The sequence below is a fragment of the Azolla caroliniana genome, unplaced genomic scaffold (assembly GCF_043228905.1).
Source record: "Azolla caroliniana isolate FFs.n. ecotype wild unplaced genomic scaffold, voAzoCaro1.0.p SCAF_15, whole genome shotgun sequence".
Classification (NCBI taxonomy): Eukaryota; Viridiplantae; Streptophyta; class Polypodiopsida; order Salviniales; family Salviniaceae; genus Azolla; species Azolla caroliniana.
The window spans coordinates 5186812-5213009 of NW_028230450.1; the positions used below are offsets into that span (position 1 = coordinate 5186812).

The 26198-nt window shown below is 48.7% G+C and overlaps 16 non-coding genes across 16 annotated transcripts; 8 read left to right on the forward strand and 8 right to left on the reverse strand.

The window, feature by feature from the left end:
- Positions 1-201: 201 nt before the first annotated feature.
- Positions 202-365, reverse strand: LOC147854452 (U1 spliceosomal RNA). Its single transcript, XR_015531113.1, has one exon. It is a non-coding gene; the product is annotated as a U1 spliceosomal RNA (small nuclear RNA).
- Positions 366-2506: 2141 nt separating this feature from the next.
- LOC147854453 (U2 spliceosomal RNA) lies at positions 2507-2713 on the forward strand. The gene has a single exon (XR_015531120.1). It is a non-coding gene; the product is annotated as a U2 spliceosomal RNA (small nuclear RNA).
- Positions 2714-3524: 811 nt separating this feature from the next.
- Positions 3525-3688, reverse strand: LOC147854454 (U1 spliceosomal RNA). Its single transcript, XR_015531124.1, has one exon. It is a non-coding gene; the product is annotated as a U1 spliceosomal RNA (small nuclear RNA).
- Positions 3689-5829: 2141 nt separating this feature from the next.
- LOC147854455 (U2 spliceosomal RNA) lies at positions 5830-6036 on the forward strand. The gene has a single exon (XR_015531121.1). It is a non-coding gene; the product is annotated as a U2 spliceosomal RNA (small nuclear RNA).
- An 811-nt stretch (positions 6037-6847) lies between these two features.
- On the reverse strand, positions 6848-7011 carry LOC147854456 (U1 spliceosomal RNA). The gene has a single exon (XR_015531135.1). It is a non-coding gene; the product is annotated as a U1 spliceosomal RNA (small nuclear RNA).
- Positions 7012-9152: 2141 nt separating this feature from the next.
- Positions 9153-9359, forward strand: LOC147854457 (U2 spliceosomal RNA). The gene has a single exon (XR_015531122.1). It is a non-coding gene; the product is annotated as a U2 spliceosomal RNA (small nuclear RNA).
- Positions 9360-10170: 811 nt separating this feature from the next.
- LOC147854458 (U1 spliceosomal RNA) lies at positions 10171-10334 on the reverse strand. The gene has a single exon (XR_015531084.1). It is a non-coding gene; the product is annotated as a U1 spliceosomal RNA (small nuclear RNA).
- A 2141-nt stretch (positions 10335-12475) lies between these two features.
- On the forward strand, positions 12476-12682 carry LOC147854459 (U2 spliceosomal RNA). The gene has a single exon (XR_015531123.1). It is a non-coding gene; the product is annotated as a U2 spliceosomal RNA (small nuclear RNA).
- Positions 12683-13493: 811 nt separating this feature from the next.
- On the reverse strand, positions 13494-13657 carry LOC147854460 (U1 spliceosomal RNA). The gene has a single exon (XR_015531088.1). It is a non-coding gene; the product is annotated as a U1 spliceosomal RNA (small nuclear RNA).
- Positions 13658-15798: 2141 nt separating this feature from the next.
- LOC147854461 (U2 spliceosomal RNA) lies at positions 15799-16005 on the forward strand. Its single transcript, XR_015531125.1, has one exon. It is a non-coding gene; the product is annotated as a U2 spliceosomal RNA (small nuclear RNA).
- An 811-nt stretch (positions 16006-16816) lies between these two features.
- Positions 16817-16980, reverse strand: LOC147854462 (U1 spliceosomal RNA). Its single transcript, XR_015531094.1, has one exon. It is a non-coding gene; the product is annotated as a U1 spliceosomal RNA (small nuclear RNA).
- A 2141-nt stretch (positions 16981-19121) lies between these two features.
- On the forward strand, positions 19122-19328 carry LOC147854463 (U2 spliceosomal RNA). The gene has a single exon (XR_015531126.1). It is a non-coding gene; the product is annotated as a U2 spliceosomal RNA (small nuclear RNA).
- An 811-nt stretch (positions 19329-20139) lies between these two features.
- Positions 20140-20303, reverse strand: LOC147854464 (U1 spliceosomal RNA). The gene has a single exon (XR_015531095.1). It is a non-coding gene; the product is annotated as a U1 spliceosomal RNA (small nuclear RNA).
- Positions 20304-22444: 2141 nt separating this feature from the next.
- On the forward strand, positions 22445-22651 carry LOC147854465 (U2 spliceosomal RNA). The gene has a single exon (XR_015531127.1). It is a non-coding gene; the product is annotated as a U2 spliceosomal RNA (small nuclear RNA).
- An 811-nt stretch (positions 22652-23462) lies between these two features.
- LOC147854466 (U1 spliceosomal RNA) lies at positions 23463-23626 on the reverse strand. Its single transcript, XR_015531096.1, has one exon. It is a non-coding gene; the product is annotated as a U1 spliceosomal RNA (small nuclear RNA).
- Positions 23627-25767: 2141 nt separating this feature from the next.
- On the forward strand, positions 25768-25974 carry LOC147854467 (U2 spliceosomal RNA). The gene has a single exon (XR_015531128.1). It is a non-coding gene; the product is annotated as a U2 spliceosomal RNA (small nuclear RNA).
- Positions 25975-26198: the final 224 nt, after the last annotated feature.

Consider the following 26198-nt stretch of genomic DNA (forward strand, 5'->3'; position numbering starts at 1 on the left):
TAATATGCATGGCCGAGGGAAGCCACCAAAAAATAAGATGCTTCCGCCAAGCAAAATGCCGAGGGACCCTTAGCGCAACCGACGCTTCCGCCAAACATGGCCAACTTGACGATCAAGCATAAGCGCATCATTTGAGACGAATCCGCCATGAGCGACCAATGCTTCCGCCAAACGTGGACGACTTGATATCACTGGATTGAGATGGGGGCCGCGCGAACGCGAGCCCCTGCTGTCACAAATTATGACGTGCACTCTCCCGCTTGGGGAGATGCTAGGGCAAGCAGTCCCTCCGGTGGTGCAATGGAGGCACCGGCCCTAAGCCATCGGCCTTCTTGATCACCGATTGACCCCGCCCAGGTAAGTATGTTTTGGCTTAGCGCAACGCTCTCGTTTTATAGCCCCCTTGCTCTGCATCCTCTCTATGTGGGACGTTCTTATCTTGCGTCTGTGTATTCACCATGACACGCACGCACAACCGTCATCGCGCCACCATCCTCTCACGTCAATCTACCCACTCACTATTGGTGGTTCACTTTAACCTCGTCCATGTTTAGCCCCTTCACGTTTCCGTTCATATCTATAGATCGCACATCACACGCTCCAACCTCGCCTACCTTCTCCTTCTCGTAATTAATTTAAGTACAGCGGCTAGAGAGAAACCATGCGCGTCGTGACGTAGAACCGTGCGTCAATGGCCATGGGTTGCCGAAGCTGTAGAATAACAAAGGAGGGAAACACCGATGCGATGTCCATGTACAACCAACACGCTCGCACAATCCTTGAGCACTGGCCGAGACGTGAATCCACGCGTGCGTCGCTTGTGCAATCCCCGTCGACAGCCGAAGAACGTGAGGAGGATGAGGCGCATGTCTCACATCAGTCAATTTTGAGAATCACTTCCCGTCTCCCAAGCGCACAAATTGCGCAGATATGAGGAGGAGATACAACGCTTTCTAAAAGTTCGGAACGTCGGGAGCAAGAACTTCAAGTCGTGCGTTGCAAGCCCGGAGGAAACATAAGACGAAGCACGGAAATAGCAACAACGCAACCCTTGAGCTACATCAGGGTTGTTCTTCTGAATCATGTGCTTTATCGTCTTCTACATTATTTCTTCTCCCTTGCGTGTACATGTTGAAGCCATTATATTAACGTATAGATCGTTAGATCATGTTGCCTTGGCCATACTTTATGCGTCGTATAAATCGTATGCGTGTTAAATGTATTGCTTGTGAGGTTTACGCCTACATTACGCATTACACTATCTACTCCGTTATTCGAAATCCATATAGTACATGTTTGATAGGAGATGTTGTCTCATGCGTGTATCAGGTCAATGGCTCAAACCTCATGTTTCATATACCCCTCCGGTCGCCGAGTGTCCGTAGAGCCCAAAGGCGTTTATTACGCGTCTCGATTGCATCGTCATTGGATTGCGTCTTTGTTTAAGATCCGTTTATGTATGCATATGGATGGGATCGCGTGTATGCCTATGCGATGTTATACATGTCCTAGACATGTAGTGTGCATGTTCAGAATTTGTTATACGATATCGGTATCATATGCATGATGGTGTGTGTTTCGGGGTTTAGGGTCGCGGTGCCCACCCTCGCATTTCTGTGGGGAAGGTGCGGTGACCATCCTTATTTAACGAAATTAGTGCTACTACCCTCGGTCGCCCCGATTGTGCCATATGTAAAAATTGCGCAAAGCATGGCCACGGTCGGTGTATGTTGCCTTGGATCATGGTGTCTTGCCCATTCCCCGCCCATTTAAGGGGAATTAGGGTTAGACCCACTTCTCATTGGGTCGCCCTTACGAATCCCGCATCGAGTCTCCCGCGTTCGTTACTTGATTAGGGGGGCGTCACGAGACCATCATTGTGAAACGCATTGGTCATGAGATAACCATGTGACGGGCCACACTAGCTTCAATGCGGAGAAGAGGGCGCGTGTCGGCGTGGCCATTCGGTTGCTCATTAGTGTGTGCCATTGTCATGACGAGACTCGAGGTTGGGTAACGTGAAAACGTAGTTACCTAGATGCAACGATGCGGAACATATTTCCTTGAGGTTTACGCGCGCCGGTCGTTCAAGTAATTGTAAATTCTCTTTCCCTCGACATGCAGTGGGGCCTAATGATTTACTACGTGCAGACGGGTGGATCTCCATTACAATTCTCGCTCGATTCGGGAAGCTCACACGATTTCGTGAACGTTCGTTTGGTTCAGATATGGGGGCTTATAACCACCAATAACGAATCGCACCTATAAGGTGCACTTGGCGATGGGAGAGTATGTATATCCCGACTTGGTATAGGGATGGATAATAGGGTGGCTACAACCAAACAACAACAAATGTGGTCCCCACGATCGGCCAAGGTGGTTTCGATGCAATGAGAGGACAAAAGTTTGCTTTAAATGTTGAGATGATTATATAACGTATATCCCACATGGTGAGGCATGTTAGGGTGCAGCCTATAAGAAGCAAATCGGTTCTTCAAGAGAACTCATACCTTTCTCGGCCTTTTGGCTAAGATCAAGTGTAGTATCTGTTCTTATCAGTTTAATATCTGATACGCGGCCTATCAGGCCGCACGATATTAACCTAATTTCTTTCATGGGGGCAGCTCTCGCTCAAGGCAGCTTGCTGCATTTGGGAGTTGCGTGCGTCGCCTCAGCCTTGCACTGATGTTGAGGTCACATAGGCGCGCCCTCATTCTACAATGATAATAAAAATGAAGGAAGGTGTTACATAGGCGCGCCCTCATTCTACAATGATAATAAAAATGAAGGGAGATGTTCCATAGGCGCGTCCCGCTTCTAATGATAATCTAAAGGACGATGTCACGCGGATGAACGTTCTAGATAAATGCATCTATCTTTTCCCACATTTCTTTAGGTACTAGAACGGAAGGCTTTCAACGCGCGGTGAACGTCCATGAATCGAGCAGAGAGACGAGCCAAACCGATGCCCGGGCTATAAAGAAGAACTATTGGAATGGGAGAGAAGATAAATGGAGGATGCGGCGGGCGTCCGCCTATGGTCGTTAGGCGTACGTATGTGGTCTCTCATGGTCCAAGGCAGAGAAGTGAACTAGATTTTACATCGACGCATGTGCAGCTCGTCGCGTGTATCCACTCAGAATTCTCTTCACTCTTACCATGGGCACGCCATGTGCCACCTCCGGCCTATGACACGTGTATATCCTATACGTGTATATCCCCGCTCGATGGTTCTTTATACTCCTCTCGTTTCTCAGGGTAGTGGAAATCGGTGTTGTGTTGGTGTCCGAAACCATATTGTGCTTCCGCCAAATCATTTTGCATAATATGCATGGCCGAGGGAAGCCACCAAAAAATAAGATGCTTCCGCCAAGCAAAATGCCGAGGGACCCTTAGCGCAACCGACGCTTCCGCCAAACATGGCCAACTTGACGATCAAGCATAAGCGCATCATTTGAGACGAATCCGCCATGAGCGACCAATGCTTCCGCCAAACGTGGACGACTTGATATCACTGGATTGAGATGGGGGCCGCGCGAACGCGAGCCCCTGCTGTCACAAATTATGACGTGCACTCTCCCGCTTGGGGAGATGCTAGGGCAAGCAGTCCCTCCGGTGGTGCAATGGAGGCACCGGCCCTAAGCCATCGGCCTTCTTGATCACCGATTGACCCCGCCCAGGTAAGTATGTTTTGGCTTAGCGCAACGCTCTCGTTTTATAGCCCCCTTGCTCTGCATCCTCTCTATGTGGGACGTTCTTATCTTGCGTCTGTGTATTCACCATGACACGCACGCACAACCGTCATCGCGCCACCATCCTCTCACGTCAATCTACCCACTCACTATTGGTGGTTCACTTTAACCTCGTCCATGTTTAGCCCCTTCACGTTTCCGTTCATATCTATAGATCGCACATCACACGCTCCAACCTCGCCTACCTTCTCCTTCTCGTAATTAATTTAAGTACAGCGGCTAGAGAGAAACCATGCGCGTCGTGACGTAGAACCGTGCGTCAATGGCCATGGGTTGCCGAAGCTGTAGAATAACAAAGGAGGGAAACACCGATGCGATGTCCATGTACAACCAACACGCTCGCACAATCCTTGAGCACTGGCCGAGACGTGAATCCACGCGTGCGTCGCTTGTGCAATCCCCGTCGACAGCCGAAGAACGTGAGGAGGATGAGGCGCATGTCTCACATCAGTCAATTTTGAGAATCACTTCCCGTCTCCCAAGCGCACAAATTGCGCAGATATGAGGAGGAGATACAACGCTTTCTAAAAGTTCGGAACGTCGGGAGCAAGAACTTCAAGTCGTGCGTTGCAAGCCCGGAGGAAACATAAGACGAAGCACGGAAATAGCAACAACGCAACCCTTGAGCTACATCAGGGTTGTTCTTCTGAATCATGTGCTTTATCGTCTTCTACATTATTTCTTCTCCCTTGCGTGTACATGTTGAAGCCATTATATTAACGTATAGATCGTTAGATCATGTTGCCTTGGCCATACTTTATGCGTCGTATAAATCGTATGCGTGTTAAATGTATTGCTTGTGAGGTTTACGCCTACATTACGCATTACACTATCTACTCCGTTATTCGAAATCCATATAGTACATGTTTGATAGGAGATGTTGTCTCATGCGTGTATCAGGTCAATGGCTCAAACCTCATGTTTCATATACCCCTCCGGTCGCCGAGTGTCCGTAGAGCCCAAAGGCGTTTATTACGCGTCTCGATTGCATCGTCATTGGATTGCGTCTTTGTTTAAGATCCGTTTATGTATGCATATGGATGGGATCGCGTGTATGCCTATGCGATGTTATACATGTCCTAGACATGTAGTGTGCATGTTCAGAATTTGTTATACGATATCGGTATCATATGCATGATGGTGTGTGTTTCGGGGTTTAGGGTCGCGGTGCCCACCCTCGCATTTCTGTGGGGAAGGTGCGGTGACCATCCTTATTTAACGAAATTAGTGCTACTACCCTCGGTCGCCCCGATTGTGCCATATGTAAAAATTGCGCAAAGCATGGCCACGGTCGGTGTATGTTGCCTTGGATCATGGTGTCTTGCCCATTCCCCGCCCATTTAAGGGGAATTAGGGTTAGACCCACTTCTCATTGGGTCGCCCTTACGAATCCCGCATCGAGTCTCCCGCGTTCGTTACTTGATTAGGGGGGCGTCACGAGACCATCATTGTGAAACGCATTGGTCATGAGATAACCATGTGACGGGCCACACTAGCTTCAATGCGGAGAAGAGGGCGCGTGTCGGCGTGGCCATTCGGTTGCTCATTAGTGTGTGCCATTGTCATGACGAGACTCGAGGTTGGGTAACGTGAAAACGTAGTTACCTAGATGCAACGATGCGGAACATATTTCCTTGAGGTTTACGCGCGCCGGTCGTTCAAGTAATTGTAAATTCTCTTTCCCTCGACATGCAGTGGGGCCTAATGATTTACTACGTGCAGACGGGTGGATCTCCATTACAATTCTCGCTCGATTCGGGAAGCTCACACGATTTCGTGAACGTTCGTTTGGTTCAGATATGGGGGCTTATAACCACCAATAACGAATCGCACCTATAAGGTGCACTTGGCGATGGGAGAGTATGTATATCCCGACTTGGTATAGGGATGGATAATAGGGTGGCTACAACCAAACAACAACAAATGTGGTCCCCACGATCGGCCAAGGTGGTTTCGATGCAATGAGAGGACAAAAGTTTGCTTTAAATGTTGAGATGATTATATAACGTATATCCCACATGGTGAGGCATGTTAGGGTGCAGCCTATAAGAAGCAAATCGGTTCTTCAAGAGAACTCATACCTTTCTCGGCCTTTTGGCTAAGATCAAGTGTAGTATCTGTTCTTATCAGTTTAATATCTGATACGCGGCCTATCAGGCCGCACGATATTAACCTAATTTCTTTCATGGGGGCAGCTCTCGCTCAAGGCAGCTTGCTGCATTTGGGAGTTGCGTGCGTCGCCTCAGCCTTGCACTGATGTTGAGGTCACATAGGCGCGCCCTCATTCTACAATGATAATAAAAATGAAGGAAGGTGTTACATAGGCGCGCCCTCATTCTACAATGATAATAAAAATGAAGGGAGATGTTCCATAGGCGCGTCCCGCTTCTAATGATAATCTAAAGGACGATGTCACGCGGATGAACGTTCTAGATAAATGCATCTATCTTTTCCCACATTTCTTTAGGTACTAGAACGGAAGGCTTTCAACGCGCGGTGAACGTCCATGAATCGAGCAGAGAGACGAGCCAAACCGATGCCCGGGCTATAAAGAAGAACTATTGGAATGGGAGAGAAGATAAATGGAGGATGCGGCGGGCGTCCGCCTATGGTCGTTAGGCGTACGTATGTGGTCTCTCATGGTCCAAGGCAGAGAAGTGAACTAGATTTTACATCGACGCATGTGCAGCTCGTCGCGTGTATCCACTCAGAATTCTCTTCACTCTTACCATGGGCACGCCATGTGCCACCTCCGGCCTATGACACGTGTATATCCTATACGTGTATATCCCCGCTCGATGGTTCTTTATACTCCTCTCGTTTCTCAGGGTAGTGGAAATCGGTGTTGTGTTGGTGTCCGAAACCATATTGTGCTTCCGCCAAATCATTTTGCATAATATGCATGGCCGAGGGAAGCCACCAAAAAATAAGATGCTTCCGCCAAGCAAAATGCCGAGGGACCCTTAGCGCAACCGACGCTTCCGCCAAACATGGCCAACTTGACGATCAAGCATAAGCGCATCATTTGAGACGAATCCGCCATGAGCGACCAATGCTTCCGCCAAACGTGGACGACTTGATATCACTGGATTGAGATGGGGGCCGCGCGAACGCGAGCCCCTGCTGTCACAAATTATGACGTGCACTCTCCCGCTTGGGGAGATGCTAGGGCAAGCAGTCCCTCCGGTGGTGCAATGGAGGCACCGGCCCTAAGCCATCGGCCTTCTTGATCACCGATTGACCCCGCCCAGGTAAGTATGTTTTGGCTTAGCGCAACGCTCTCGTTTTATAGCCCCCTTGCTCTGCATCCTCTCTATGTGGGACGTTCTTATCTTGCGTCTGTGTATTCACCATGACACGCACGCACAACCGTCATCGCGCCACCATCCTCTCACGTCAATCTACCCACTCACTATTGGTGGTTCACTTTAACCTCGTCCATGTTTAGCCCCTTCACGTTTCCGTTCATATCTATAGATCGCACATCACACGCTCCAACCTCGCCTACCTTCTCCTTCTCGTAATTAATTTAAGTACAGCGGCTAGAGAGAAACCATGCGCGTCGTGACGTAGAACCGTGCGTCAATGGCCATGGGTTGCCGAAGCTGTAGAATAACAAAGGAGGGAAACACCGATGCGATGTCCATGTACAACCAACACGCTCGCACAATCCTTGAGCACTGGCCGAGACGTGAATCCACGCGTGCGTCGCTTGTGCAATCCCCGTCGACAGCCGAAGAACGTGAGGAGGATGAGGCGCATGTCTCACATCAGTCAATTTTGAGAATCACTTCCCGTCTCCCAAGCGCACAAATTGCGCAGATATGAGGAGGAGATACAACGCTTTCTAAAAGTTCGGAACGTCGGGAGCAAGAACTTCAAGTCGTGCGTTGCAAGCCCGGAGGAAACATAAGACGAAGCACGGAAATAGCAACAACGCAACCCTTGAGCTACATCAGGGTTGTTCTTCTGAATCATGTGCTTTATCGTCTTCTACATTATTTCTTCTCCCTTGCGTGTACATGTTGAAGCCATTATTTTAACGTATAGATCGTTAGATCATGTTGCCTTGGCCATACTTTATGCGTCGTATAAATCGTATGCGTGTTAAATGTATTGCTTGTGAGGTTTACGCCTACATTACGCATTACACTATCTACTCCGTTATTCGAAATCCATATAGTACATGTTTGATAGGAGATGTTGTCTCATGCGTGTATCAGGTCAATGGCTCAAACCTCATGTTTCATATACCCCTCCGGTCGCCGAGTGTCCGTAGAGCCCAAAGGCGTTTATTACGCGTCTCGATTGCATCGTCATTGGATTGCGTCTTTGTTTAAGATCCGTTTATGTATGCATATGGATGGGATCGCGTGTATGCCTATGCGATGTTATACATGTCCTAGACATGTAGTGTGCATGTTCAGAATTTGTTATACGATATCGGTATCATATGCATGATGGTGTGTGTTTCGGGGTTTAGGGTCGCGGTGCCCACCCTCGCATTTCTGTGGGGAAGGTGCGGTGACCATCCTTATTTAACGAAATTAGTGCTACTACCCTCGGTCGCCCCGATTGTGCCATATGTAAAAATTGCGCAAAGCATGGCCACGGTCGGTGTATGTTGCCTTGGATCATGGTGTCTTGCCCATTCCCCGCCCATTTAAGGGGAATTAGGGTTAGACCCACTTCTCATTGGGTCGCCCTTACGAATCCCGCATCGAGTCTCCCGCGTTCGTTACTTGATTAGGGGGGCGTCACGAGACCATCATTGTGAAACGCATTGGTCATGAGATAACCATGTGACGGGCCACACTAGCTTCAATGCGGAGAAGAGGGCGCGTGTCGGCGTGGCCATTCGGTTGCTCATTAGTGTGTGCCATTGTCATGACGAGACTCGAGGTTGGGTAACGTGAAAACGTAGTTACCTAGATGCAACGATGCGGAACATATTTCCTTGAGGTTTACGCGCGCCGGTCGTTCAAGTAATTGTAAATTCTCTTTCCCTCGACATGCAGTGGGGCCTAATGATTTACTACGTGCAGACGGGTGGATCTCCATTACAATTCTCGCTCGATTCGGGAAGCTCACACGATTTCGTGAACGTTCGTTTGGTTCAGATATGGGGGCTTATAACCACCAATAACGAATCGCACCTATAAGGTGCACTTGGCGATGGGAGAGTATGTATATCCCGACTTGGTATAGGGATGGATAATAGGGTGGCTACAACCAAACAACAACAAATGTGGTCCCCACGATCGGCCAAGGTGGTTTCGATGCAATGAGAGGACAAAAGTTTGCTTTAAATGTTGAGATGATTATATAACGTATATCCCACATGGTGAGGCATGTTAGGGTGCAGCCTATAAGAAGCAAATCGGTTCTTCAAGAGAACTCATACCTTTCTCGGCCTTTTGGCTAAGATCAAGTGTAGTATCTGTTCTTATCAGTTTAATATCTGATACGCGGCCTATCAGGCCGCACGATATTAACCTAATTTCTTTCATGGGGGCAGCTCTCGCTCAAGGCAGCTTGCTGCATTTGGGAGTTGCGTGCGTCGCCTCAGCCTTGCACTGATGTTGAGGTCACATAGGCGCGCCCTCATTCTACAATGATAATAAAAATGAAGGAAGGTGTTACATAGGCGCGCCCTCATTCTACAATGATAATAAAAATGAAGGGAGATGTTCCATAGGCGCGTCCCGCTTCTAATGATAATCTAAAGGACGATGTCACGCGGATGAACGTTCTAGATAAATGCATCTATCTTTTCCCACATTTCTTTAGGTACTAGAACGGAAGGCTTTCAACGCGCGGTGAACGTCCATGAATCGAGCAGAGAGACGAGCCAAACCGATGCCCGGGCTATAAAGAAGAACTATTGGAATGGGAGAGAAGATAAATGGAGGATGCGGCGGGCGTCCGCCTATGGTCGTTAGGCGTACGTATGTGGTCTCTCATGGTCCAAGGCAGAGAAGTGAACTAGATTTTACATCGACGCATGTGCAGCTCGTCGCGTGTATCCACTCAGAATTCTCTTCACTCTTACCATGGGCACGCCATGTGCCACCTCCGGCCTATGACACGTGTATATCCTATACGTGTATATCCCCGCTCGATGGTTCTTTATACTCCTCTCGTTTCTCAGGGTAGTGGAAATCGGTGTTGTGTTGGTGTCCGAAACCATATTGTGCTTCCGCCAAATCATTTTGCATAATATGCATGGCCGAGGGAAGCCACCAAAAAATAAGATGCTTCCGCCAAGCAAAATGCCGAGGGACCCTTAGCGCAACCGACGCTTCCGCCAAACATGGCCAACTTGACGATCAAGCATAAGCGCATCATTTGAGACGAATCCGCCATGAGCGACCAATGCTTCCGCCAAACGTGGACGACTTGATATCACTGGATTGAGATGGGGGCCGCGCGAACGCGAGCCCCTGCTGTCACAAATTATGACGTGCACTCTCCCGCTTGGGGAGATGCTAGGGCAAGCAGTCCCTCCGGTGGTGCAATGGAGGCACCGGCCCTAAGCCATCGGCCTTCTTGATCACCGATTGACCCCGCCCAGGTAAGTATGTTTTGGCTTAGCGCAACGCTCTCGTTTTATAGCCCCCTTGCTCTGCATCCTCTCTATGTGGGACGTTCTTATCTTGCGTCTGTGTATTCACCATGACACGCACGCACAACCGTCATCGCGCCACCATCCTCTCACGTCAATCTACCCACTCACTATTGGTGGTTCACTTTAACCTCGTCCATGTTTAGCCCCTTCACGTTTCCGTTCATATCTATAGATCGCACATCACACGCTCCAACCTCGCCTACCTTCTCCTTCTCGTAATTAATTTAAGTACAGCGGCTAGAGAGAAACCATGCGCGTCGTGACGTAGAACCGTGCGTCAATGGCCATGGGTTGCCGAAGCTGTAGAATAACAAAGGAGGGAAACACCGATGCGATGTCCATGTACAACCAACACGCTCGCACAATCCTTGAGCACTGGCCGAGACGTGAATCCACGCGTGCGTCGCTTGTGCAATCCCCGTCGACAGCCGAAGAACGTGAGGAGGATGAGGCGCATGTCTCACATCAGTCAATTTTGAGAATCACTTCCCGTCTCCCAAGCGCACAAATTGCGCAGATATGAGGAGGAGATACAACGCTTTCTAAAAGTTCGGAACGTCGGGAGCAAGAACTTCAAGTCGTGCGTTGCAAGCCCGGAGGAAACATAAGACGAAGCACGGAAATAGCAACAACGCAACCCTTGAGCTACATCAGGGTTGTTCTTCTGAATCATGTGCTTTATCGTCTTCTACATTATTTCTTCTCCCTTGCGTGTACATGTTGAAGCCATTATTTTAACGTATAGATCGTTAGATCATGTTGCCTTGGCCATACTTTATGCGTCGTATAAATCGTATGCGTGTTAAATGTATTGCTTGTGAGGTTTACGCCTACATTACGCATTACACTATCTACTCCGTTATTCGAAATCCATATAGTACATGTTTGATAGGAGATGTTGTCTCATGCGTGTATCAGGTCAATGGCTCAAACCTCATGTTTCATATACCCCTCCGGTCGCCGAGTGTCCGTAGAGCCCAAAGGCGTTTATTACGCGTCTCGATTGCATCGTCATTGGATTGCGTCTTTGTTTAAGATCCGTTTATGTATGCATATGGATGGGATCGCGTGTATGCCTATGCGATGTTATACATGTCCTAGACATGTAGTGTGCATGTTCAGAATTTGTTATACGATATCGGTATCATATGCATGATGGTGTGTGTTTCGGGGTTTAGGGTCGCGGTGCCCACCCTCGCATTTCTGTGGGGAAGGTGCGGTGACCATCCTTATTTAACGAAATTAGTGCTACTACCCTCGGTCGCCCCGATTGTGCCATATGTAAAAATTGCGCAAAGCATGGCCACGGTCGGTGTATGTTGCCTTGGATCATGGTGTCTTGCCCATTCCCCGCCCATTTAAGGGGAATTAGGGTTAGACCCACTTCTCATTGGGTCGCCCTTACGAATCCCGCATCGAGTCTCCCGCGTTCGTTACTTGATTAGGGGGGCGTCACGAGACCATCATTGTGAAACGCATTGGTCATGAGATAACCATGTGACGGGCCACACTAGCTTCAATGCGGAGAAGAGGGCGCGTGTCGGCGTGGCCATTCGGTTGCTCATTAGTGTGTGCCATTGTCATGACGAGACTCGAGGTTGGGTAACGTGAAAACGTAGTTACCTAGATGCAACGATGCGGAACATATTTCCTTGAGGTTTACGCGCGCCGGTCGTTCAAGTAATTGTAAATTCTCTTTCCCTCGACATGCAGTGGGGCCTAATGATTTACTACGTGCAGACGGGTGGATCTCCATTACAATTCTCGCTCGATTCGGGAAGCTCACACGATTTCGTGAACGTTCGTTTGGTTCAGATATGGGGGCTTATAACCACCAATAACGAATCGCACCTATAAGGTGCACTTGGCGATGGGAGAGTATGTATATCCCGACTTGGTATAGGGATGGATAATAGGGTGGCTACAACCAAACAACAACAAATGTGGTCCCCACGATCGGCCAAGGTGGTTTCGATGCAATGAGAGGACAAAAGTTTGCTTTAAATGTTGAGATGATTATATAACGTATATCCCACATGGTGAGGCATGTTAGGGTGCAGCCTATAAGAAGCAAATCGGTTCTTCAAGAGAACTCATACCTTTCTCGGCCTTTTGGCTAAGATCAAGTGTAGTATCTGTTCTTATCAGTTTAATATCTGATACGCGGCCTATCAGGCCGCACGATATTAACCTAATTTCTTTCATGGGGGCAGCTCTCGCTCAAGGCAGCTTGCTGCATTTGGGAGTTGCGTGCGTCGCCTCAGCCTTGCACTGATGTTGAGGTCACATAGGCGCGCCCTCATTCTACAATGATAATAAAAATGAAGGAAGGTGTTACATAGGCGCGCCCTCATTCTACAATGATAATAAAAATGAAGGGAGATGTTCCATAGGCGCGTCCCGCTTCTAATGATAATCTAAAGGACGATGTCACGCGGATGAACGTTCTAGATAAATGCATCTATCTTTTCCCACATTTCTTTAGGTACTAGAACGGAAGGCTTTCAACGCGCGGTGAACGTCCATGAATCGAGCAGAGAGACGAGCCAAACCGATGCCCGGGCTATAAAGAAGAACTATTGGAATGGGAGAGAAGATAAATGGAGGATGCGGCGGGCGTCCGCCTATGGTCGTTAGGCGTACGTATGTGGTCTCTCATGGTCCAAGGCAGAGAAGTGAACTAGATTTTACATCGACGCATGTGCAGCTCGTCGCGTGTATCCACTCAGAATTCTCTTCACTCTTACCATGGGCACGCCATGTGCCACCTCCGGCCTATGACACGTGTATATCCTATACGTGTATATCCCCGCTCGATGGTTCTTTATACTCCTCTCGTTTCTCAGGGTAGTGGAAATCGGTGTTGTGTTGGTGTCCGAAACCATATTGTGCTTCCGCCAAATCATTTTGCATAATATGCATGGCCGAGGGAAGCCACCAAAAAATAAGATGCTTCCGCCAAGCAAAATGCCGAGGGACCCTTAGCGCAACCGACGCTTCCGCCAAACATGGCCAACTTGACGATCAAGCATAAGCGCATCATTTGAGACGAATCCGCCATGAGCGACCAATGCTTCCGCCAAACGTGGACGACTTGATATCACTGGATTGAGATGGGGGCCGCGCGAACGCGAGCCCCTGCTGTCACAAATTATGACGTGCACTCTCCCGCTTGGGGAGATGCTAGGGCAAGCAGTCCCTCCGGTGGTGCAATGGAGGCACCGGCCCTAAGCCATCGGCCTTCTTGATCACCGATTGACCCCGCCCAGGTAAGTATGTTTTGGCTTAGCGCAACGCTCTCGTTTTATAGCCCCCTTGCTCTGCATCCTCTCTATGTGGGACGTTCTTATCTTGCGTCTGTGTATTCACCATGACACGCACGCACAACCGTCATCGCGCCACCATCCTCTCACGTCAATCTACCCACTCACTATTGGTGGTTCACTTTAACCTCGTCCATGTTTAGCCCCTTCACGTTTCCGTTCATATCTATAGATCGCACATCACACGCTCCAACCTCGCCTACCTTCTCCTTCTCGTAATTAATTTAAGTACAGCGGCTAGAGAGAAACCATGCGCGTCGTGACGTAGAACCGTGCGTCAATGGCCATGGGTTGCCGAAGCTGTAGAATAACAAAGGAGGGAAACACCGATGCGATGTCCATGTACAACCAACACGCTCGCACAATCCTTGAGCACTGGCCGAGACGTGAATCCACGCGTGCGTCGCTTGTGCAATCCCCGTCGACAGCCGAAGAACGTGAGGAGGATGAGGCGCATGTCTCACATCAGTCAATTTTGAGAATCACTTCCCGTCTCCCAAGCGCACAAATTGCGCAGATATGAGGAGGAGATACAACGCTTTCTAAAAGTTCGGAACGTCGGGAGCAAGAACTTCAAGTCGTGCGTTGCAAGCCCGGAGGAAACATAAGACGAAGCACGGAAATAGCAACAACGCAACCCTTGAGCTACATCAGGGTTGTTCTTCTGAATCATGTGCTTTATCGTCTTCTACATTATTTCTTCTCCCTTGCGTGTACATGTTGAAGCCATTATTTTAACGTATAGATCGTTAGATCATGTTGCCTTGGCCATACTTTATGCGTCGTATAAATCGTATGCGTGTTAAATGTATTGCTTGTGAGGTTTACGCCTACATTACGCATTACACTATCTACTCCGTTATTCGAAATCCATATAGTACATGTTTGATAGGAGATGTTGTCTCATGCGTGTATCAGGTCAATGGCTCAAACCTCATGTTTCATATACCCCTCCGGTCGCCGAGTGTCCGTAGAGCCCAAAGGCGTTTATTACGCGTCTCGATTGCATCGTCATTGGATTGCGTCTTTGTTTAAGATCCGTTTATGTATGCATATGGATGGGATCGCGTGTATGCCTATGCGATGTTATACATGTCCTAGACATGTAGTGTGCATGTTCAGAATTTGTTATACGATATCGGTATCATATGCATGATGGTGTGTGTTTCGGGGTTTAGGGTCGCGGTGCCCACCCTCGCATTTCTGTGGGGAAGGTGCGGTGACCATCCTTATTTAACGAAATTAGTGCTACTACCCTCGGTCGCCCCGATTGTGCCATATGTAAAAATTGCGCAAAGCATGGCCACGGTCGGTGTATGTTGCCTTGGATCATGGTGTCTTGCCCATTCCCCGCCCATTTAAGGGGAATTAGGGTTAGACCCACTTCTCATTGGGTCGCCCTTACGAATCCCGCATCGAGTCTCCCGCGTTCGTTACTTGATTAGGGGGGCGTCACGAGACCATCATTGTGAAACGCATTGGTCATGAGATAACCATGTGACGGGCCACACTAGCTTCAATGCGGAGAAGAGGGCGCGTGTCGGCGTGGCCATTCGGTTGCTCATTAGTGTGTGCCATTGTCATGACGAGACTCGAGGTTGGGTAACGTGAAAACGTAGTTACCTAGATGCAACGATGCGGAACATATTTCCTTGAGGTTTACGCGCGCCGGTCGTTCAAGTAATTGTAAATTCTCTTTCCCTCGACATGCAGTGGGGCCTAATGATTTACTACGTGCAGACGGGTGGATCTCCATTACAATTCTCGCTCGATTCGGGAAGCTCACACGATTTCGTGAACGTTCGTTTGGTTCAGATATGGGGGCTTATAACCACCAATAACGAATCGCACCTATAAGGTGCACTTGGCGATGGGAGAGTATGTATATCCCGACTTGGTATAGGGATGGATAATAGGGTGGCTACAACCAAACAACAACAAATGTGGTCCCCACGATCGGCCAAGGTGGTTTCGATGCAATGAGAGGACAAAAGTTTGCTTTAAATGTTGAGATGATTATATAACGTATATCCCACATGGTGAGGCATGTTAGGGTGCAGCCTATAAGAAGCAAATCGGTTCTTCAAGAGAACTCATACCTTTCTCGGCCTTTTGGCTAAGATCAAGTGTAGTATCTGTTCTTATCAGTTTAATATCTGATACGCGGCCTATCAGGCCGCACGATATTAACCTAATTTCTTTCATGGGGGCAGCTCTCGCTCAAGGCAGCTTGCTGCATTTGGGAGTTGCGTGCGTCGCCTCAGCCTTGCACTGATGTTGAGGTCACATAGGCGCGCCCTCATTCTACAATGATAATAAAAATGAAGGAAGGTGTTACATAGGCGCGCCCTCATTCTACAATGATAATAAAAATGAAGGGAGATGTTCCATAGGCGCGTCCCGCTTCTAATGATAATCTAAAGGACGATGTCACGCGGATGAACGTTCTAGATAAATGCATCTATCTTTTCCCACATTTCTTTAGGTACTAGAACGGAAGGCTTTCAACGCGCGGTGAACGTCCATGAATCGAGCAGAGAGACGAGCCAAACCGATGCCCGGGCTATAAAGAAGAACTATTGGAATGGGAGAGAAGATAAATGGAGGATGCGGCGGGCGTCCGCCTATGGTCGTTAGGCGTACGTATGTGGTCTCTCATGGTCCAAGGCAGAGAAGTGAACTAGATTTTACATCGACGCATGTGCAGCTCGTCGCGTGTATCCACTCAGAATTCTCTTCACTCTTACCATGGGCACGCCATGTGCCACCTCCGGCCTATGACACGTGTATATCCTATACGTGTATATCCCCGCTCGATGGTTCTTTATACTCCTCTCGTTTCTCAGGGTAGTGGAAATCGGTGTTGTGTTGGTGTCCGAAACCATATTGTGCTTCCGCCAAATCATTTTGCATAATATGCATGGCCGAGGGAAGCCACCAAAAAATAAGATGCTTCCGCCAAGCAAAATGCCGAGGGACCCTTAGCGCAACCGACGCTTCCGCCAAACATGGCCAACTTGACGATCAAGCATAAGCGCATCATTTGAGACGAATCCGCCATGAGCGACCAATGCTTCCGCCAAACGTGGACGACTTGATATCACTGGATTGAGATGGGGGCCGCGCGAACGCGAGCCCCTGCTGTCACAAATTATGACGTGCACTCTCCCGCTTGGGGAGATGCTAGGGCAAGCAGTCCCTCCGGTGGTGCAATGGAGGCACCGGCCCTAAGCCATCGGCCTTCTTGATCACCGATTGACCCCGCCCAGGTAAGTATGTTTTGGCTTAGCGCAACGCTCTCGTTTTATAGCCCCCTTGCTCTGCATCCTCTCTATGTGGGACGTTCTTATCTTGCGTCTGTGTATTCACCATGACACGCACGCACAACCGTCATCGCGCCACCATCCTCTCACGTCAATCTACCCACTCACTATTGGTGGTTCACTTTAACCTCGTCCATGTTTAGCCCCTTCACGTTTCCGTTCATATCTATAGATCGCACATCACACGCTCCAACCTCGCCTACCTTCTCCTTCTCGTAATTAATTTAAGTACAGCGGCTAGAGAGAAACCATGCGCGTCGTGACGTAGAACCGTGCGTCAATGGCCATGGGTTGCCGAAGCTGTAGAATAACAAAGGAGGGAAACACCGATGCGATGTCCATGTACAACCAACACGCTCGCACAATCCTTGAGCACTGGCCGAGACGTGAATCCACGCGTGCGTCGCTTGTGCAATCCCCGTCGACAGCCGAAGAACGTGAGGAGGATGAGGCGCATGTCTCACATCAGTCAATTTTGAGAATCACTTCCCGTCTCCCAAGCGCACAAATTGCGCAGATATGAGGAGGAGATACAACGCTTTCTAAAAGTTCGGAACGTCGGGAGCAAGAACTTCAAGTCGTGCGTTGCAAGCCCGGAGGAAACATAAGACGAAGCACGGAAATAGCAACAACGCAACCCTTGAGCTACATCAGGGTTGTTCTTCTGAATCATGTGCTTTATCGTCTTCTACATTATTTCTTCTCCCTTGCGTGTACATGTTGAAGCCATTATTTTAACGTATAGATCGTTAGATCATGTTGCCTTGGCCATACTTTATGCGTCGTATAAATCGTATGCGTGTTAAATGTATTGCTTGTGAGGTTTACGCCTACATTACGCATTACACTATCTACTCCGTTATTCGAAATCCATATAGTACATGTTTGATAGGAGATGTTGTCTCATGCGTGTATCAGGTCAATGGCTCAAACCTCATGTTTCATATACCCCTCCGGTCGCCGAGTGTCCGTAGAGCCCAAAGGCGTTTATTACGCGTCTCGATTGCATCGTCATTGGATTGCGTCTTTGTTTAAGATCCGTTTATGTATGCATATGGATGGGATCGCGTGTATGCCTATGCGATGTTATACATGTCCTAGACATGTAGTGTGCATGTTCAGAATTTGTTATACGATATCGGTATCATATGCATGATGGTGTGTGTTTCGGGGTTTAGGGTCGCGGTGCCCACCCTCGCATTTCTGTGGGGAAGGTGCGGTGACCATCCTTATTTAACGAAATTAGTGCTACTACCCTCGGTCGCCCCGATTGTGCCATATGTAAAAATTGCGCAAAGCATGGCCACGGTCGGTGTATGTTGCCTTGGATCATGGTGTCTTGCCCATTCCCCGCCCATTTAAGGGGAATTAGGGTTAGACCCACTTCTCATTGGGTCGCCCTTACGAATCCCGCATCGAGTCTCCCGCGTTCGTTACTTGATTAGGGGGGCGTCACGAGACCATCATTGTGAAACGCATTGGTCATGAGATAACCATGTGACGGGCCACACTAGCTTCAATGCGGAGAAGAGGGCGCGTGTCGGCGTGGCCATTCGGTTGCTCATTAGTGTGTGCCATTGTCATGACGAGACTCGAGGTTGGGTAACGTGAAAACGTAGTTACCTAGATGCAACGATGCGGAACATATTTCCTTGAGGTTTACGCGCGCCGGTCGTTCAAGTAATTGTAAATTCTCTTTCCCTCGACATGCAGTGGGGCCTAATGATTTACTACGTGCAGACGGGTGGATCTCCATTACAATTCTCGCTCGATTCGGGAAGCTCACACGATTTCGTGAACGTTCGTTTGGTTCAGATATGGGGGCTTATAACCACCAATAACGAATCGCACCTATAAGGTGCACTTGGCGATGGGAGAGTATGTATATCCCGACTTGGTATAGGGATGGATAATAGGGTGGCTACAACCAAACAACAACAAATGTGGTCCCCACGATCGGCCAAGGTGGTTTCGATGCAATGAGAGGACAAAAGTTTGCTTTAAATGTTGAGATGATTATATAACGTATATCCCACATGGTGAGGCATGTTAGGGTGCAGCCTATAAGAAGCAAATCGGTTCTTCAAGAGAACTCATACCTTTCTCGGCCTTTTGGCTAAGATCAAGTGTAGTATCTGTTCTTATCAGTTTAATATCTGATACGCGGCCTATCAGGCCGCACGATATTAACCTAATTTCTTTCATGGGGGCAGCTCTCGCTCAAGGCAGCTTGCTGCATTTGGGAGTTGCGTGCGTCGCCTCAGCCTTGCACTGATGTTGAGGTCACATAGGCGCGCCCTCATTCTACAATGATAATAAAAATGAAGGAAGGTGTTACATAGGCGCGCCCTCATTCTACAATGATAATAAAAATGAAGGGAGATGTTCCATAGGCGCGTCCCGCTTCTAATGATAATCTAAAGGACGATGTCACGCGGATGAACGTTCTAGATAAATGCATCTATCTTTTCCCACATTTCTTTAGGTACTAGAACGGAAGGCTTTCAACGCGCGGTGAACGTCCATGAATCGAGCAGAGAGACGAGCCAAACCGATGCCCGGGCTATAAAGAAGAACTATTGGAATGGGAGAGAAGATAAATGGAGGATGCGGCGGGCGTCCGCCTATGGTCGTTAGGCGTACGTATGTGGTCTCTCATGGTCCAAGGCAGAGAAGTGAACTAGATTTTACATCGACGCATGTGCAGCTCGTCGCGTGTATCCACTCAGAATTCTCTTCACTCTTACCATGGGCACGCCATGTGCCACCTCCGGCCTATGACACGTGTATATCCTATACGTGTATATCCCCGCTCGATGGTTCTTTATACTCCTCTCGTTTCTCAGGGTAGTGGAAATCGGTGTTGTGTTGGTGTCCGAAACCATATTGTGCTTCCGCCAAATCATTTTGCATAATATGCATGGCCGAGGGAAGCCACCAAAAAATAAGATGCTTCCGCCAAGCAAAATGCCGAGGGACCCTTAGCGCAACCGACGCTTCCGCCAAACATGGCCAACTTGACGATCAAGCATAAGCGCATCATTTGAGACGAATCCGCCATGAGCGACCAATGCTTCCGCCAAACGTGGACGACTTGATATCACTGGATTGAGATGGGGGCCGCGCGAACGCGAGCCCCTGCTGTCACAAATTATGACGTGCACTCTCCCGCTTGGGGAGATGCTAGGGCAAGCAGTCCCTCCGGTGGTGCAATGGAGGCACCGGCCCTAAGCCATCGGCCTTCTTGATCACCGATTGACCCCGCCCAGGTAAGTATGTTTTGGCTTAGCGCAACGCTCTCGTTTTATAGCCCCCTTGCTCTGCATCCTCTCTATGTGGGACGTTCTTATCTTGCGTCTGTGTATTCACCATGACACGCACGCACAACCGTCATCGCGCCACCATCCTCTCACGTCAATCTACCCACTCACTATTGGTGGTTCACTTTAACCTCGTCCATGTTTAGCCCCTTCACGTTTCCGTTCATATCTATAGATCGCACATCACACGCTCCAACCTCGCCTACCTTCTCCTTCTCGTAATTAATTTAAGTACAGCGGCTAGAGAGAAACCATGCGCGTCGTGACGTAGAACCGTGCGTCAATGGCCATGGGTTGCCGAAGCTGTAGAATAACAAAGGAGGGAAACACCGATGCGATGTCCATGTACAACCAACACGCTCGCACAATCCTTGAGCACTGGCCGAGACGTGAATCCACGCGTGCGTCGCTTGTGCAATCCCCGTCGACAGCCGAAGAACGTGAGGAGGATGAGGCGCATGTCTCACATCAGTCAATTTTGAGAATCACTTCCCGTCTCCCAAGCGCACAAATTGCGCAGATATGAGGAGGAGATACAACGCTTTCTAAAAGTTCGGAACGTCGGGAGCAAGAACTTCAAGTCGTGCGTTGCAAGCCCGGAGGAAACATAAGACGAAGCACGGAAATAGCAACAACGCAACCCTTGAGCTACATCAGGGTTGTTCTTCTGAATCATGTGCTTTATCGTCTTCTACATTATTTCTTCTCCCTTGCGTGTACATGTTGAAGCCATTATTTTAACGTATAGATCGTTAGATCATGTTGCCTTGGCCATACTTTATGCGTCGTATAAATCGTATGCGTGTTAAATGTATTGCTTGTGAGGTTTACGCCTACATTACGCATTACACTATCTACTCCGTTATTCGAAATCCATATAGTACATGTTTGATAGGAGATGTTGTCTCATGCGTGTATCAGGTCAATGGCTCAAACCTCATGTTTCATATACCCCTCCGGTCGCCGAGTGTCCGTAGAGCCCAAAGGCGTTTATTACGCGTCTCGATTGCATCGTCATTGGATTGCGTCTTTGTTTAAGATCCGTTTATGTATGCATATGGATGGGATCGCGTGTATGCCTATGCGATGTTATACATGTCCTAGACATGTAGTGTGCATGTTCAGAATTTGTTATACGATATCGGTATCATATGCATGATGGTGTGTGTTTCGGGGTTTAGGGTCGCGGTGCCCACCCTCGCATTTCTGTGGGGAAGGTGCGGTGACCATCCTTATTTAACGAAATTAGTGCTACTACCCTCGGTCGCCCCGATTGTGCCATATGTAAAAATTGCGCAAAGCATGGCCACGGTCGGTGTATGTTGCCTTGGATCATGGTGTCTTGCCCATTCCCCGCCCATTTAAGGGGAATTAGGGTTAGACCCACTTCTCATTGGGTCGCCCTTACGAATCCCGCATCGAGTCTCCCGCGTTCGTTACTTGATTAGGGGGGCGTCACGAGACCATCATTGTGAAACGCATTGGTCATGAGATAACCATGTGACGGGCCACACTAGCTTCAATGCGGAGAAGAGGGCGCGTGTCGGCGTGGCCATTCGGTTGCTCATTAGTGTGTGCCATTGTCATGACGAGACTCGAGGTTGGGTAACGTGAAAACGTAGTTACCTAGATGCAACGATGCGGAACATATTTCCTTGAGGTTTACGCGCGCCGGTCGTTCAAGTAATTGTAAATTCTCTTTCCCTCGACATGCAGTGGGGCCTAATGATTTACTACGTGCAGACGGGTGGATCTCCATTACAATTCTCGCTCGATTCGGGAAGCTCACACGATTTCGTGAACGTTCGTTTGGTTCAGATATGGGGGCTTATAACCACCAATAACGAATCGCACCTATAAGGTGCACTTGGCGATGGGAGAGTATGTATATCCCGACTTGGTATAGGGATGGATAATAGGGTGGCTACAACCAAACAACAACAAATGTGGTCCCCACGATCGGCCAAGGTGGTTTCGATGCAATGAGAGGACAAAAGTTTGCTTTAAATGTTGAGATGATTATATAACGTATATCCCACATGGTGAGGCATGTTAGGGTGCAGCCTATAAGAAGCAAATCGGTTCTTCAAGAGAACTCATACCTTTCTCGGCCTTTTGGCTAAGATCAAGTGTAGTATCTGTTCTTATCAGTTTAATATCTGATACGCGGCCTATCAGGCCGCACGATATTAACCTAATTTCTTTCATGGGGGCAGCTCTCGCTCAAGGCAGCTTGCTGCATTTGGGAGTTGCGTGCGTCGCCTCAGCCTTGCACTGATGTTGAGGTCACATAGGCGCGCCCTCATTCTACAATGATAATAAAAATGAAGGAAGGTGTTACATAGGCGCGCCCTCATTCTACAATGATAATAAAAATGAAGGGAGATGTTCCATAGGCGCGTCCCGCTTCTAATGATAATCTAAAGGACGATGTCACGCGGATGAACGTTCTAGATAAATGCATCTATCTTTTCCCACATTTCTTTAGGTACTAGAACGGAAGGCTTTCAACGCGCGGTGAACGTCCATGAATCGAGCAGAGAGACGAGCCAAACCGATGCCCGGGCTATAAAGAAGAACTATTGGAATGGGAGAGAAGATAAATGGAGGATGCGGCGGGCGTCCGCCTATGGTCGTTAGGCGTACGTATGTGGTCTCTCATGGTCCAAGGCAGAGAAGTGAACTAGATTTTACATCGACGCATGTGCAGCTCGTCGCGTGTATCCACTCAGAATTCTCTTCACTCTTACCATGGGCACGCCATGTGCCACCTCCGGCCTATGACACGTGTATATCCTATACGTGTATATCCCCGCTCGATGGTTCTTTATACTCCTCTCGTTTCTCAGGGTAGTGGAAATCGGTGTTGTGTTGGTGTCCGAAACCATATTGTGCTTCCGCCAAATCATTTTGCATAATATGCATGGCCGAGGGAAGCCACCAAAAAATAAGATGCTTCCGCCAAGCAAAATGCCGAGGGACCCTTAGCGCAACCGACGCTTCCGCCAAACATGGCCAACTTGACGATCAAGCATAAGCGCATCATTTGAGACGAATCCGCCATGAGCGACCAATGCTTCCGCCAAACGTGGACGACTTGATATCACTGGATTGAGATGGGGGCCGCGCGAACGCGAGCCCCTGCTGTCACAAATTATGACGTGCACTCTCCCGCTTGGGGAGATGCTAGGGCAAGCAGTCCCTCCGGTGGTGCAATGGAGGCACCGGCCCTAAGCCATCGGCCTTCTTGATCACCGATTGACCCCGCCCAGGTAAGTATGTTTTGGCTTAGCGCAACGCTCTCGTTTTATAGCCCCCTTGCTCTGCATCCTCTCTATGTGGGACGTTCTTATCTTGCGTCTGTGTATTCACCATGACACGCACGCACAACCGTCATCGCGCCACCATCCTCTCACGTCAATCTACCCACTCACTATTGGTGGTTCACTTTAACCTCGTCCATGTTTAGCCCCTTCACGTTTCCGTTCATATCTATAGATCGCACATCACACGCTCCAACCTCGCCTACCTTCTCCTTCTCGTAATTAATTTAAGTACAGCGGCTAGAGAGAAACCATGCGCGTCGTGACGTAGAACCGTGCGTCAATGGCCATGGGTTGCCGAAGCTGTAGAATAACAAAGGAGGGAAACACCGATGCGATGTCCATGTACAACCAACACGCTCGCACAATCCTTGAGCACTGGCCGAGACGTGAATCCACGCGTGCGTCGCTTGTGCAATCCCCGTCGACAGCCGAAGAACGTGAGGAGGATGAGGCGCATGTCTCACATCAGTCAATTTTGAGAATCACTTCCCGTCTCCCAAGCGCACAAATTGCGCAGATATGAGGAGGAGATACAACGCTTTCTAAAAGTTCGGAACGTCGGGAGCAAGAACTTCAAGTCGTGCGTTGCAAGCCCGGAGGAAACATAAGACGAAGCACGGAAATAGCAACAACGCAACCCTTGAGCTACATCAGGGTTGTTCTTCTGAATCATGTGCTTTATCGTCTTCTACATTATTTCTTCTCCCTTGCGTGTACATGTTGAAGCCATTATTTTAACGTATAGATCGTTAGATCATGTTGCCTTGGCCATACTTTATGCGTCGTATAAATCGTATGCGTGTTAAATGTATTGCTTGTGAGGTTTACGCCTACATTACGCATTACACTATCTACTCCGTTATTCGAAATCCATATAGTACATGTTTGATAGGAGATGTTGTCTCATGCGTGTATCAGGTCAATGGCTCAAACCTCATGTTTCATATACCCCTCCGGTCGCCGAGTGTCCGTAGAGCCCAAAGGCGTTTATTACGCGTCTCGATTGCATCGTCATTGGATTGCGTCTTTGTTTAAGATCCGTTTATGTATGCATATGGATGGGATCGCGTGTATGCCTATGCGATGTTATACATGTCCTAGACATGTAGTGTGCATGTTCAGAATTTGTTATACGATATCGGTATCATATGCATGATGGTGTGTGTTTCGGGGTTTAGGGTCGCGGTGCCCACCCTCGCATTTCTGTGGGGAAGGTGCGGTGACCATCCTTATTTAACGAAATTAGTGCTACTACCCTCGGTCGCCCCGATTGTGCCATATGTAAAAATTGCGCAAAGCATGGCCACGGTCGGTGTATGTTGCCTTGGATCATGGTGTCTTGCCCATTCCCCGCCCATTTAAGGGGAATTAGGGTTAGACCCACTTCTCATTGGGTCGCCCTTACGAATCCCGCATCGAGTCTCCCGCGTTCGTTACTTGATTAGGGGGGCGTCACGAGACCATCATTGTGAAACGCATTGGTCATGAGATAACCATGTGACGGGCCACACTAGCTTCAATGCGGAGAAGAGGGCGCGTGTCGGCGTGGCCATTCGGTTGCTCATTAGTGTGTGCCATTGTCATGACGAGACTCGAGGTTGGGTAACGTGAAAACGTAGTTACCTAGATGCAACGATGCGGAACATATTTCCTTGAGGTTTACGCGCGCCGGTCGTTCAAGTAATTGTAAATTCTCTTTCCCTCGACATGCAGTGGGGCCTAATGATTTACTACGTGCAGACGGGTGGATCTCCATTACAATTCTCGCTCGATTCGGGAAGCTCACACGATTTCGTGAACGTTCGTTTGGTTCAGATATGGGGGCTTATAACCACCAATAACGAATCGCACCTATAAGGTGCACTTGGCGATGGGAGAGTATGTATATCCCGACTTGGTATAGGGATGGATAATAGGGTGGCTACAACCAAACAACAACAAATGTGGTCCCCACGATCGGCCAAGGTGGTTTCGATGCAATGAGAGGACAAAAGTTTGCTTTAAATGTTGAGATGATTATATAACGTATATCCCACATGGTGAGGCATGTTAGGGTGCAGCCTATAAGAAGCAAATCGGTTCTTCAAGAGAACTCATACCTTTCTCGGCCTTTTGGCTAAGATCAAGTGTAGTATCTGTTCTTATCAGTTTAATATCTGATACGCGGCCTATCAGGCCGCACGATATTAACCTAATTTCTTTCATGGGGGCAGCTCTCGCTCAAGGCAGCTTGCTGCATTTGGGAGTTGCGTGCGTCGCCTCAGCCTTGCACTGATGTTGAGGTCACATAGGCGCGCCCTCATTCTACAATGATAATAAAAATGAAGGAAGGTGTTACATAGGCGCGCCCTCATTCTACAATGATAATAAAAATGAAGGGAGATGTTCCATAGGCGCGTCCCGCTTCTAATGATAATCTAAAGGACGATGTCACGCGGATGAACGTTCTAGATAAATGCATCTATCTTTTCCCACATTTCTTTAGGTACTAGAACGGAAGGCTTTCAACGCGCGGTGAACGTCCAT